At 48.4% G+C, this 14,664-nt stretch overlaps 2 long non-coding RNA genes across 4 annotated transcripts in view; both read right to left on the bottom strand.

Annotated features, from left to right (window-relative positions):
* The window catches only part of LOC149125993 (uncharacterized), a 95,854-nt gene that overhangs the window by 26,928 nt on the left and 54,262 nt on the right, over positions 1 to 14,664 (bottom strand). The gene's annotated exons all lie outside the window — the stretch shown is intronic.
* The window catches only part of LOC149125994 (uncharacterized), a 36,753-nt gene continuing 29,641 nt past the window's right edge, over positions 7,553 to 14,664 (bottom strand). The window contains exon 2 of the long non-coding RNA XR_016235072.1: positions 7,553 to 9,479. This is a non-coding gene — a long non-coding RNA (uncharacterized LOC149125994). The remainder of the gene's footprint in view (positions 9,480 to 14,664) is intronic.

Consider the following 14,664-nt stretch of genomic DNA (forward strand, 5'->3'; position numbering starts at 1 on the left):
GCGAGGGGCCTGTGCAATGGCACTGTCGGACGTCTTTCTCGAGGACTCACTGGTCAAGGAATCGCCCACCCTGGCTGAGTCTGCAGGAAGCAGCAGGGCAGGGAAGCCTCATCGGACAGCAAAGCCAGAAGGGGCCGAGGTGGGGACCCTCAGGGCTCAGGGACTCGCGGGTGTGGCCCCCACTGGCAGAAAGGCCTCCAGTCAATCGAGAGGTACCTGCCAGCCGCCATCCTGCCTCCACCAGCCCTGCATGTTCATCAGGGAGCAAGCTACCAAGCACATCCTCGGTGGGAACTAGCGAGACACGCAGATTCTCAGAGCCCCGCCCGGGTCCCGCATCACAGCCCCTGGGTTGGGGCCCAGGAATCTATGTCGGTAAAACTTCCTGCTGGCCCCCAGGCTCTCCTCAGCAGCCCTCTGCAGGAAATGGGCGGTGGCAGGCCAAGGCCTCACGGGAAGGGCAGCACGGCCATAACCTCCCTGCGCCCAGACCAATGGGGAAAACATGCATTTTCCTGGACTCTGCCAGGCTAGGACCGTGCCAGTACGTTTGCAAAACATTACACGCCCCACTGTGACTAACTGTTTTGAAACTGTAGGCCAGCAGAAAGCCTGAACAGTTCTGAGAAATAAGGTGGAACAAGTTGTTTTGGGAGACTGTCCTCTTCGTGGATTTTCTATAAATACACAGAGAGCTGGAAGTGGGTCTGGCTCATGTGTTACTACCGGCACCTGGCTCTGCATCTGCTGCACTGCAGCTGCTCAACAATGTCTGAAAAATGAACGATCGAGGGGGCCGGCTCTGTGGCGCAGCAGGTAAAGCCACCACCAATAGCGCCAGCATCCCATATGGGAGCCGGTTCCAGTCCCAGCTGCTCCCCTTCCAACCCAGCTCCCTACTGATGAGCCTGGGAAAGCAGTGGAAGGTGGTACAAGTGCTTGGCCCCCTGCACTCTCATGCGAAACATGGAAGAAGCTCCTGACTCCAGGCTTCAGACCAGTCCAGCCCAGCCCTGGCCTTTAAGGTCATTTGGGGAGTGAACCAGTGGATGAACGATCTCCCCCCCCCTCCCCGTCCCCAGTAGGACGAGCTGGCAGGACACAGGGTGCCCACTTAACTCTGCAAACAGAGGGCACAGTGTTCCCTCCCCTCCCCTCAACAGGGCACCCAGCAATCAGCAGAATCAGGCAAGAAGGTGCTGTGGCAGCCAGCACCTCTCGGGTGGACTCGTCAGAGGGAGACACCTCGGTCCCTGTTGACTTTGAGTCTGGGTTGATGAGCTGGCAGGGGGCAGGGAGCCCACTCAGCTCGACCAACGGAAGGCACCTGGCTTCCCTCCCATATCCCCACCACGGTACCCGGCTCAGGGACCGGGCAGCTCTCACTTTGGACACAGAGGCTCGCGGGGCACAGCGGATCCCCTGCTCCTGCTCCTGTGAGAATGCTGGGCTGTGCTGGAGGCCAGGAGCGCTCCACGTTCTCACTGCAGAGTGCACAGACTTCTCCTGTGCTTCCTGAAACCAAGCTGGGGGTGCAGGCACAGAGACTCATGTCGGCACAGAGAAGGCCGGAGGCAGGGATCATGCCAGCCAGGGCAACTCCCTCTTCCCTACTGACTGCAGACGAGCACACAAATAACCTGGGTGTGCGCCTGGACTCGTGCCCCACCTACAAATGCTGGCTGGAGCTCCCCAGCCCCACCCAGCACACACCTCTGGATACTTCCGAAAGGTTTCAGCATCCCACTATGCCTAGAGGCACATTCCCAAGAACAAAGACTTCAGAGGAGACATGAACAAGTGTTTCTCCAGATGCCTAATATAAGCATAGAAACACAAGAAATATAACAAGGAAGACAATATGACGCAACAAAAGGAACACAATACTTCAGTATTAGACTGTGAAGATGAAGAGATTAACGAAATGCCTGAAAAGGAATTCAAAGGATTGATTGTAAGCTCACTCAAAAACAGAGAGAAGCAGTTACCTGAGTTAAAGAACTCTGCGGATGACATGGATGCAGAATGCTGCTGAGAGACAGAAAGACCAAACTGAAATATTAGAAACGAGCAAGTCAGATAAAAATACACTGGAAAGCCTGACCAGCACATGGAAAAGCATCCTCAAATGTGCGAGAGAAATGACAGACTAACTTTAAAGAATCTTCAATTAGACTGAGGGCAGATCTTTCACCAGAAACCCTATAGGCCAGAAGAAAATGGAGAGACATGGTCCAAGTCTTTAAAGAAAAATATTGTCAGCCCAGAATACTGTACCAGCAAAGCTCTCATTTATAAATCAAGGTGAAATAAAGACCTTCCAAAAAAACCCAGAAATTTAAAGAATCTGCCAGCATCCACCCAGTCCTAAAAATGATACTTAAAGATACACAATATACAGAAACAGAGAAAGATTATCAGCATCATGAAAGAATGTGAGGCAGAAAAAAATCCCTTAAAACAGTACAAACAAGATCCAAAACAAACAATAGGAATACTTACGGGAAAAAGGCAAGACCAACCCATCACTTATCAATAATAACCTTGGATATAAATGGACTAAATTCTCCTATTAAAAGATACTGACTGGCTGAATGTATCAAAAAGCAAGACCCATCTATATGCTGCCTACAAGAAACACAGCTCACCAGCAAAGACACACACAGGCTGAAAGTGAAAGGATGAAACAAGATATTCCGTACAAATGGAAATGAAAAACTAGGAGTGGCTACTTTAATATTAGCCAAAATAGACTTTAAGACAAAAATGGTTAAAAGAGACAACGATTATGTAATGATTAAAGGATCAATTCTTTTTTTTGTTTTGTTTTGTTTTGTTTAAACAGTCTTTCCTTTCTTTATTTTTTTTTTTTTGACAGGCAGAGTGGATAGTGAGAGAGACAGACAGAGAGAAAGGTCTTCCTTTGCCGTTGGTTCACCCTCCAATGGCCGCCGCAGCTGGTGTGCTGCGGCTGGCGCACTGTGCTGATCCGATGGCAGGAGCCAGGTGCTTCTCCTGGTCTCCCATGGGGTGCAGGGCCCAAGCACTTGGGCCATCCTCCATTGCACTCCCGGGCCACAGCAGAGAGCTGGTCTGGAAGAGGGGCAACCGGGACAGAATCCGGTGCCCCGACCGGGACTAGAACCCGGTGTGCCGGCACCGCTAGGTGGAGGATTAGCCTAGTGAGCTGCGGCACTGGCCTAAAGGATCAATTCAACAGAAAGTTCTGATTAGCAAATATACACACACTCAATGCTAGAGCCCAATAATTTAAAACAAATTTAATGGATCTCAAAGGAGACATATGCTCCAATACAATCATAGTGGGGAACTTTAACACCCACTTTCATCAGTGGACAAATTAACTAGGCAACCAATCAGCAAAGAAACAACACAGTTGATCTACACCCCTGACCAAAGGGACCTAGTTGATATCTGCAGAACTTTCATCCCAAAGCCACAGAAAGCACATTCTTTTCATCGGCGCATGCAGCGTTCTCTAGAACAGACCGAGTGCTAGCACAAAAAACAAGTCTCAACAAATTCCAACAAACTGAAATTGCACATGTGTTTTCTGACCACAATGGAGTGAAGCTGGAAATTAACATCAGAAACTCTAGGAAATATACAAACACATGAAGACTGAACAACATGCCCCTGAAGGAACAGTGGGTCATGGTAGAAATCAAAAGGGAAATTTAAAAATTCCTTGAAACAAATGAAGATGACAACACAACATATTAAAACTTATGGGATACAGCAAAAGCAGTGTAGAGGGAAGTTTATAGTAACTAGTGCCTACACTAAGAAACTGAAGATATCAAATAATGCATCTCAAGGACCTAGAAAAATAAGAATAAACCAAATCCAAAACTAGTAGGAAGAAAGAAAGAAAGAAAAATCAGAGAAGAAATAAATGATTGAAACGAAAAAGATGCAGATCGGTGAAATGAAGAGCTTTTTTTAAATAAACAAAATTGATACATCATTGGCCCAACTAACCAAAAAAAGAGGGAGAAGATCCAAATGAATAAAATCAGAGATGAAAAAGCAGATGTCATAACCAACGCCACTGAAGTAAAAAGAATCATTAGGTACAATTACAAACAGCTTTATGCCAACAAATTGGAAATTCTAGAAGAAATGGGTGTATTTCTGGACAAAGGTAATTTATCAATATTGAGGCATGAAGACACAGAAAATCTAAGCAGACCATAACCAAATAAAGACCATCCACATAAATCATAGCCCAGAACCATGTGAGTTCACTGCTAAATTCTATCGAATTTTTAAAGGAGAACTAATACCAATTCTTCTCAAGCGATTCAAAACCATTGAAAGGGAGGGAATCCTCCCAAACTCCTTCTATGAGGCCAGCATCACCTTAATTCCAAAACCAGAAAAAAGATACAACAAAGAAGGAAAACTATAGGTCCATATTCTTGATGAACATAGATGAAAAATCCCCAACAAAATACCAGCTACTTGAATCCAACAACACATCAGAAAGATCATTCACCTGAACCAAGTAGGATTTATCCCAGGGATGCAAGGATATTTCAACATACACAAATCAGTAAATGTGATACATCACATTAAAAATTGAATAAAACCAAGTGATTATCTCAATAGATTCAGAAAAAGCATTTGATAATACAAAACATCCTTTCATGATACAAAAAAAAAAAAAAAAAAAACCTTAAGGAAAATCTGTATAGAAGGAACTTATCTCAACACAATCAAGGCAACATATAACAAACCCACAGCCAGCATCATATCATCATATTGAATGGGGAAAAGTTGGAAGCATTTCCACTAACATCTATAACCAGACAAGGTTGTCCACTTTCTTTCTTTCTTTTTTAAGATTTATTTATTTATTTGAAAGGCAGAGTTACAGAGAGGCAGAAGGGGTGGGGGGGAGAGAGAAGGAGGGAGAGAGGGAGAGAGGAAGGGAGGGAGATTGATTGAGAGAGAGATGTCTTCCACTCGCTGGTTAACTCTCCAGATGGTTGCAATGGCCGGAGCTGAAATGATCCAAACCCATGTGCCAGGAGTTTCTTCCAGATCTCGAATGTGGTACAGGGGCCCAAGGACTTGGGCCATCTTCTGCTGCTTTCCCAGGCCACAGCAGAGAGCTGGATTGGAAGTGGAGTAGCTGGGACTCAACCCGGCACCCATATGGGAGGCCAGCTCCACAGGCAGCAGCTTTACCCACTATGCCATAGCACCGGCCCCGGTTGTCCACTTTCACAATTGCTATTTAATACAGTCCTGAAAGTTTTAGCCAGAGCCATTAGGTAAGAAAAAGACATCAAAGGGATACAAATTGGAAAGGAAGAAGTCAAATTATCCCTATTTGCAAATGACATGATTCTTTACATAGCGGAAGCAAAAGATTCCACTAAGAGACTATTGGAATTAATAACAATGTTTGACAAATTTGCAGGTTATAAAATCTATACATAAAAATCAATAATTTGTATACACCAACAATGCAATGGCTAAGAAAAAACTTCTAAGATCATTACCACACACAATAGCTACAAAAATATAAGTACTTTAGAATAAATTTAACCAAGGATGTGAAAGATCTTTACAAAGAAAATTACAAAACATTAAAGAAATAAATAGAAAAAGACAAAAAAATGGAAAAATCTTCTAGGTTTGTGGATTGGAAGAATTAGTTTCATCAAAATATCCATATTACCCAAAAGAATTTATAGATTCAGTGTGATCCAAATCAAAATACCAAGGAGATTCTTCTTGAATCTAGAAAATATGCTGCTAAAATTCTTATGGAAGCCCAATGGAACACAACAGAAACCTCAGAAATTAATCTATGCATCTATACCCAACTAATCTTTGAAAATGAGCCAAAATCAATCCCTGGAGAAAGGACAGTCTCTTCAACAAATGGTGTCAGGAAAACTGGGTCTCCTATGTAGAAGTACGAAACAAGACCCCTTATACAAAAATCAACTGACAGTGGATCAGTGATCTAAATCTATGACATGACAGCATCAAATTACTAAAGGAAAACCCCAGGAAAACTGCTAGACACTGACATAGGCGAAGACTTCTTGGAAAAAACCCAGAAGCAAAAATAGACAAAAGGGATTACATCAAACTACAAAGCTTTTTCACTCCAAAGGAAATAGTCAACAATATGTGAAGAGGCAACTGACAGAATAGGAGAAAATATTTACAAACTATGCCAACTGACAAAGGATTAATATCCAGGATCCATAAAAAGCTCAAGAAACCCGACAACAACAAAACGAACAATCCAGTTAAGAACTGGGCAAAGGACAGAAACAGGCATTTTTCTTTTTTCTTTTTTTTTGGGGGGGGGGGACAGGCAGTTACACAGAGAGAGAGAGTCTTGCTTTTTCCGTTGGTTCACCCCCCAAATGGCCACTACGGCTGGTGCGCTGAGCCAATCTGAAGCCAGCAGCCAGGTGCCTCTCCTGGTCTCCCATGCGAGTGCAGGGCCCAAGGACCTGGGCCATCCTCCACTGCCTTCCGGGGCCACAGCAGAGAGCTGGCCTGGAAGAGAAGCAACCGGGACAGAATCTGGTGCCCCAACTGGGACTAGAACCCGGGGTGCTGGCGCCGCAAGGTGGAGGATCAGCCAAGTGAGCCATGGCGCTGGCAGGCATTTTTCAAAGTATGAAATTTAAATGGCCAACAAACACATGAAAAAATGCTCAGGATCACTGGCCATCAGGGAAATGCAAATAAAAACTATAATGAGGTTTCATTTCAACCCAGTCAGAATGGCTATCATCCCCCACCCCCCAAAAAAATCCTGGTGAGGATATGGGGAAAAGGTATCCTACTCTACTGTTGGTGGTACTGTAAACTAGTACAACCACTATGGAAGACAGTATGGAGATTCCTCAGAGATCTGAAAACAGATCTACCACATGACCCAGCCATCCCACTCCTGGGAATTTACCCAAATGAAATGCAATCAGCATATGAAAGAGTTCTCTGTACCCCCATGTTTATTGCAGCTCAATTCACAATACCTAAGATATGGAATCAATCCAGATGTCCATCAACTGATGATTTGATAAAGAAATATGGTATATATACACTATGGAATATTATTCAACCATAAAAAAGATGAAATGCTGTCTTTCACAACAAAATGAATGCAACTGGAAACGATTACACTTCGTGAAATAAGCCATACCCAAAAAGACAAATATCTTACATTTTCTATGATATGTGGTAGTTAATATAGAATACAAAAACAGTATAAGAATGAAACAGACATCTTACAATTTGATTATTATTTTTAGCCCTTGTCTGCATCCTGTGAACAGTGGTCTTTTCTACTCTTTGTCTCCTGAACACTGTGGTTGGTGGTACACTGGGCTTGTGCTTGTAAAGTGGACTGAGGTTATGTTTTTGCAGAAACTGAAGGAAAAGAGGGGAAGAAAGGAGGGGGTTTGAAGAGAGAGAGAAGGAGGGAAGTGTGGTTATTTTCTTAAAGTTGCATCTATGAAATGCATGAAATCTGCTCTCTTTATATTAATACAAATTTTAAAGATTTTTTAAAAATTTTATTTCAAAGTCAGATACAGAAAGCAAGAACTCAGCTATTGGGTTCACTCCTCAAGTGCCTGCAACAGGTGGACCTGGGCCAGACCAGGACAAAGCCAGGAGCCAGGAAATCAACCCGGATCTCCCACATGGGTGGCAGGGCCCCAGCTCCTACAGCCATTACTGCTGCCTCCCAGAGTGCACATCAGCGGGAAGCTGGACCTGCGAGCAGAGCTGGAACTCAAACCCCGGCATTCCAATATAACTACTGCACCCTTGCCCCCAGTTTTTAAGAAAAGGTCTGTGCGTGAATGGATGAGTGCTTGGTTACTGCACTCATGTCTGCTGGCAGAAAAGGAAATCAGTATGAGCTACAAAACACACTCAGGGCTAATTTGATGCACAGAACATGGTTCTCGGCAAGTCACTCCCAGGTAACCAGACTGTTTTTTGCTTCAGAGATCACAGGAAATGAAACTGTTCATAAACTTCGGGCCGGAGGTATAGGAGTTGATGCACTGCCTGGGAGGGTCCCAGGACCTGGAAAACGGAAGCCACTGCTCTCAGGAGGGCTTGGCGCCCGGCCCTTGGTAGCTCTGGGTGGCACCGCTCTTCCTAGACAAAGTCTGGAAGGGCTGCAGAGATGGTAACAGAGCTGCCAGTGCCCTTCCTTCCTGCAGTCCCCGACTGTGCAAGCCCTGCTCAGCTGTGGTGTTCCTGGAGGCTCCGTCTCTGGGAGTGGACACAAAGACCAAGCAAATGGAAACACAGGGACTGAGACAACAGGGAAATGTCAGCATTAAAGGGGCCACAAAAGCCAATCTGAGACCAAAGTCCAAGGCTACCCGCAGTCACAGAGCACGCGGCTGCTTCTGTTCCAACACTTCCTGGCTGGGATGACCACAAGATAGCGCATCAGATCCAGAAGCTAAGGCTGCGCTCCAGCACACGGCAGCAGAGACACAGCACCAGAGCCCAGGGCACTTTCAAGATGTGAGTTTGCCATTAGTTTTAAACATGCAGAAACAGCAGATGGGGAGTGAAGTGGATGATCTGCACAGTTCTCCCCTGCATCACAGCAGATCACACCCTGAGCTGAGCCGTGTGTCCCAGGGAATTCTGCTCAGTTCTCTGAGTCACTGGCAGCTCACACATCACACTGGCTCAGGGACTGATCCACCTTTTATCCTGCAGGTCTGAGGGCTTTCTTTGTCATGTTCCTTTTCCTCTTGTGCCCATCAGCTTGTCTTTTTTTTTTTTTCTTCTAACACTTGCCCACTGCTCCTGGATGAACTGGTCGTATGAATTTCTTCTACTTCCATAAACAGCTCAAACCAGCTAATCAAGTGGGAAGCCAAGAGGCTTATAACCTCCTCCAACGCTGGCCTCTCTGGCCAATGTCAGTGATCACGGCATTTTTAAAGAGACATATTTTAATCTTGAATAAGCAGAGCTAGGAGAGCTTTTCTTGGGGCACACAGCGCAGATTGGTGAACACTTTACAAATTACTCGAGACAGAATCCCTGGAAGTGGTCTTGAAGATGCGGTTCAATGCGAGTCCCCTCCTCCCCAGCCAGGCCAGTCTCGGCAGCTCTGCTGTGCTGTGCTCTGTGGATGCGCCACGAGCAGAAGGAACAGACAGCGCGTGTGATGGATCTCAACACTGCCTGGCACTTGCAGAGTGCCGTGCATGCCGCAGGAGCTCAGCAAGGCTCAAAGGTCGTGCTGAAGACGGTGCTGGGGTCAGCAAAGGTGAGGGCCTTTAGCTGACACAGGATGACAAAAGGGAAGCAGACGCAAAAGGAACGGAGAGAGAACATCTTCAGATGCAAACACCAAGCGTCTCCTCAGAATGTAGGGTCTGGACTCCACATTCAACACCAGGTGGAAACGCGACGATGTGTTCTGTGCTTCAGGAATAAAACTGAGGAAGAGATCAGGAGAGAGAAAATGAATGTATGTGGGACTGTGGCTAAGCCAGAGATTCCATCTCGACAGCTGAGATCACCCAACTCTTAGCAAGATTATAGCACGCTTCTACAACTGAGAGCTGCGGCTGCCCTTCCAGTTCACGAAGTCTTTCCTAAGTGCCAGTTTCTTTTTCTTTTTTTTTAGACTGAAGAGTGCAGGGTGCTGGACTGAACACATGCATTTGCTCAAATAGTCCTGGATCTCTGAAACACAGCCACCCGCAAGTGACACGGGGAGCCACTGTCAATGGGCGATGAACTTCTCAGCCTTGATTTGCTGTCTTCTACGGGAGCCAGTGACCATGAGTCCCCCTGCCCAGCTGCCAGGGCGCCCGACAGCTGACACGCATCATTTTCCAGCTCTGCAGGCTGTAAGTTTGAGAGCAAAGGGCCAGCTGCCTTGCCCTTCTCGGCTGCTGGACGCCGTCTCCCCGCCCTCGGTGGACGCCAGCATCTGCTTCTCTTCTCACAAAGACATCAGTCCTAGCGGGCTGATGCTCCCACATGCGAACCTGAAAGGGAACACATTCAGGGAGCAACTAGGAAGAGCGTTTTAAGGGCGCTTTTCCACCCCCTGCAGAACATCTCCCCTCGCTGGACACTCTGGACCTGAAGGAGCATTCCCAGCCTCCCAGGAGGCCAGGGATGATTTCTTTTTTTTTTTTTTTTTGTAAAGATTATTTATTTGGATGGCAGAGTTATGAGAGAAAGAGGGAGACGGAGAGAAAGAGAGATCTTTCATCTACTGATTTACTCCCCACAGGGCTGCAATGGTTGGAGTTGGGCCAAGCTGAAGCCAGGTGCCAGGAGCTTCTCCCAGGTCTCCTATGTGGGTGGCAGTGGCCCAAGACTTGGGTCATCTTCCACTGCTTTCCCAGGCACATTAGCAGGGAATTTGGACCAGAAGTGCAGCAGCCAGGACACAAACTGGCACCCATATGGGGTTCTGGCATTGGCCTTATCTGCTACACCACAATGATGGCCCCAACCAGGGATGATTTCATAACTGTGGTCTAGTGTTTGACTTAGGATCCTTGTGGAAACTCCAGCAATAGTCAGAGGGGGTCCACAAAGCCCCTTCCCACACACACTCCTGTGTCAAAACTGCTGTCCAGATGGCGCCGTGGCTCACTAGGCTAATCCTCCGCCTTGCGGAGCCGGCACACCGGGTTCTAGTCCCGGTTGGGGCGCCAGATTCTGTCCCAGTTGCCCCTCTTCCAGGCCAGCTCTCTGCTGTGGCCAGGGAGTGCAGTGGAGGACGGCCCAAGTACTTGGGCCCTGCACCTCATGGGAGACCAGGATAAGTACCTGGCTCCTGCCATCGGATCAGCATGGTGCACCAGCCGCAGCGCGCTGGCCATTGGAGGGTGAACCAACAGCAAAGGAAGACATTTCTTTCTGTCTCTCTCTCACACTGTCCACTCTGCCTGTCAAAAAAAAAAACAAAAAAAAAAAAACAAACAAACTGCTGTCCAAGGAGACCCTGTGCCTGCCCCCCTGCACAATATCCCATACAGCGGCATTTCACAGGTGCACCTGTCACTTCAGTAAGTAACCCAAAATCCTTACATACTTTATCTCGGTATCTAAAATGTGACCCATGCATCACTGGCAACACCTGAGACACTAGTCTGTGTCACACAGGCAAGGTGTTAACTAACGTAGAGTCACAAGGTAAGAAAGTCATGCCCTTGCAATCACTGCCCTGTTTTTCAGATTCAATATAAAGGATTGTGGTGGAAAGAATACCTCTTAACACCTGGCAATAATCTCTTCTTCTTCTTTTTTTTTTTATTTTTGACAGGCAGAGTGGACAGTGAGAGAGAGAGACAGAGAGAAAGGTCTTCCTTTGCCGTTGGTTCACCCTCCAATGGCTGCTGCACCATGCTGATCCGATGGCAGGAGCCAGGTGCTTCTCCTGGTCTCCCATGGGGTGCAGGGCCCAAGCACTTGGGCCATCCTCCACTGCACTCCTGGGCCACAGCAGAGAGCTGGCCTGGAAGAGGGGCAACTGGGACAGAATCCGGCACCCTGACCGGGACTAGAACCCAGTGTGCCGGCGCCACAAGGTGGAGGATTAGCCTAGTGAGCCGCGGTGCCGGCTGAACCGTATGATTTTAAAGCACAGGACTTCTAGGAAAAGGCCAACGGACTTCTCCCATGTCCATCTCCACCAGGATGAAGCTCTTGGTGTTGGTAGTAGTCCCCAGGGAGTTTCCAGAAATGTCACTGCACTTTTTTTTTTTTTTTAAAGATTCTGCCTAGAAAAGCTGCCAAGTGCAATAACTTAATCTGTGACAGGGCCCAGACCCAACCCTCTATGCTGTCCCAGGACACATCATCATCTGTCCTCAGAGGAGACCGTCTAAGACTTAGATCTGCTGGTCGGCAAGACACGGCGCAGGTGTGAGTGGTAGCTTCTGCAGCACAGGACAGCTGCCCGCAGGAGGGACTCGTGTGCTCACGAGCAGTGTCTTAAGTGGGACCTCCTGTGGTGCCTGTATCCCGGTCACCCCTGGAAGTCCACACGACTCGGGAATGCTGGAGCCCTCCCCTACATCAGGGGAGCAGAAGCAAAGTCTGCTTCTTCCCAGAAGCCCTCTGTGTGAGATCAGTGTGGGAGTCTCTCCCCCTCCTCCCTTGTGCAGGGTCCGCCCATGGCCCGATGACGACCCTCAGTGCTCCTGTGCTGGGCACTTAATCCCACTGCACCAGCGCTGAGACCCGGGGCCCGGGAGGCGGTCAGGACGGAGGGTCTGCTCCACGAGCGGCTCAGGGCCATCACTGTGGGGGGGCTCCTCCCTCACTCGCGCTGTCCAGCTCTGCCCTCTGCCTCCTGCCACAGATGGCACAGCCATGGCTCCTGGAGAGTGGCGTCCCCTGCCTCCAGAACACTGAGAAACACGTTTCCTCCCCTTCTTTCCCAGTTTGTAGAATCGTCTTAGTGACACCGAAGAGACTCCGAGTTCGGGAGACCCTGGAAACTCTGGGGTCAAACACTCCTGGAGGGACAGTCTGTACTCGGCAGTACCGTCGTGTTCACAGCTGTTCACGAGTGGCATTTCCTGATGCCCCAGCAGGGGTAACCCTTGACTTTCTATCAACCTGTGCTGGCCATTCAAACCAGTGAAACCAGCCCACTTGACTCTAAGCAGGTATGTTTAATATCCTCCAAAAAATGTTGGGAGCCACCACACAGTCATATTTGGTCCTTAATATTTGCTGCAATAAGTAATAACAAAAAATATGAAATGAATCCTTTTAAGTGATTAGACATTGATTAATCCCAAGGTAACTACATGTATTTTGAAAATAAAGCAAATTCTCTCTCAGTCTAACGAACAGATTTGTGGAGAAAGTCTCACCAAGATCTCTACCCACAGCCTGGAAAACCTCACGTTATGTCATGAGCTTCATCCTACCAGCCTCAGACCTCTGCTGCCTACCCCAGGGCCCAGCACAGGGCAGGTGCTCAGTCAGAAACAGGGACTGGGGCGGCGTTCTGGTTCAGGGCACACGTGTGACACAGAGCCCTCATCATGCACCGGGCACTGTGCTTAGTGCTGTCCATGGTGAAGTCATTTAACCACCAGCTAATTCTGTGAGATAACACTATCGTCCCTCCTTGGAGCTGGGATTGTGGCAGAGCAAGTAAAGCCACTGCCTATGATGCCAGTATCCCATACAGGTGCCAGTTCGAGTCCCAGCTGCTCCACTTCTGATCCAGCTCCCTGCTAAAGGCCTAAGAAAGCAGTGGAGGATGGCCCAAATGCTTGGGCCCCTGCACCCTTGTGGGAGATCCAGAAGAAGCTCCTGGCTCTTGGCTTCAGCTTAGCCCAGCCCCAGCCACTGAGGTGACCTGGGGAGTGAACTAGCAGATGGGAGATCCCTCTCTAACTCTTTCAAATAAATAAATCTTTAAAAGCGAAACCACAAACACTCCACCCTTGACCCTCTTATACAGATGATAACACTGAAAATCAGAGCGCCCCAGGCACCTGCATGGAGTTTTAAAGGCCACTTTCAAGCTAAAATTTCCTTGTTTTCCATGTCTTTAAAGGTCAGCTCAGGGAGGACAGCGTGCATATCCACAGCTGATCAGTGGGCCTGGGACTGCTTGGCGACCACGTATATTAACAGATGCCATCTGGGCAACCATGCAGCGCACGAAGAGGTAAGTGTGTCCCTCCAAACCAGGATTAAGCTCCGGTCTCCAGGCTATTGAGAAGGCTTCGCAAACATGGAGAGCAGTCTGTCTTCACTGCCGGTTCTAATCTGATGCGTTCTCTCCCATCAGCTCTCACCCGCGGTTTGAAAGAGTGAGAGATTACGTGAACGAGTGAGTGAATGAGCGATGTCATTCCTGGAGAAAGGCTCACTGTGACAGCATTTGTTTTTCTGACTAGGAGATTTGCAGCTTCAACAAAAGGCAAATCACACCAGGACTTCATAGAATTAAAGCCAGCAGGAGGAGAGAGAAAGACTCCGGACAGAGAGAGGCAGAGCCAGCCCCGCAGGCTCAGTGGGAACCGGCTGCATCACCAGGGCACGGTGTCCCTGGCACCACAGATGCATAATGGGATACGAGAGGAGGCGTCCTGCCACGAGGACTGTGCCAGGGGTCAGAGATTAGAGAAAGTGTAGTGCCTGCACCACGAATGCAACACAAGGCCCCGCGTGACCTGTGTGCGCAAGGACAGCCGACAGAAAGACGTGAGGCAAGCGCCCCAGGACCAGAGACAGCCGCGTGGCTTCCAGCTCTGGGCTGGCCGGCTTCTGACGAGCGAGGGCGGGTGTCTCTACAGAAAGGCCACTGGCCAGCCACGGGGCTGGGGTTGGGGCTGGGGGCGCAGGGAGAACTGGCAGTTCGTTCCAGGTGATTAACTAGTGGTTACACCCTGGCAGGCCCTGGGCCAATCTGCAGTTGGCTGGCACACTGCTGTTTTTTCAAAGCCGTATTTGAATGCCCTGAGGGAGGCCATGGGCTCTGTGTCACACGTCCTCCTCCGCTGTCTGCCCTGTCAGCTGCCATGTCTGCAGGCTCCAGCACCACACACAGCAGCCAGTCCTGGGGCTCACTGGAGCCTGAGCTGGGGAAACTCGCCCGGCACCTGCAGATGTTCTTAACCTGAACTTGAG

This window comes from Oryctolagus cuniculus, chromosome 6 (assembly GCF_051225735.1).
Source record: "Oryctolagus cuniculus isolate XC-2025 breed Fujian yellow rabbit chromosome 6, ASM5122573v1, whole genome shotgun sequence".
Classification (NCBI taxonomy): Eukaryota; Metazoa; Chordata; class Mammalia; order Lagomorpha; family Leporidae; genus Oryctolagus; species Oryctolagus cuniculus.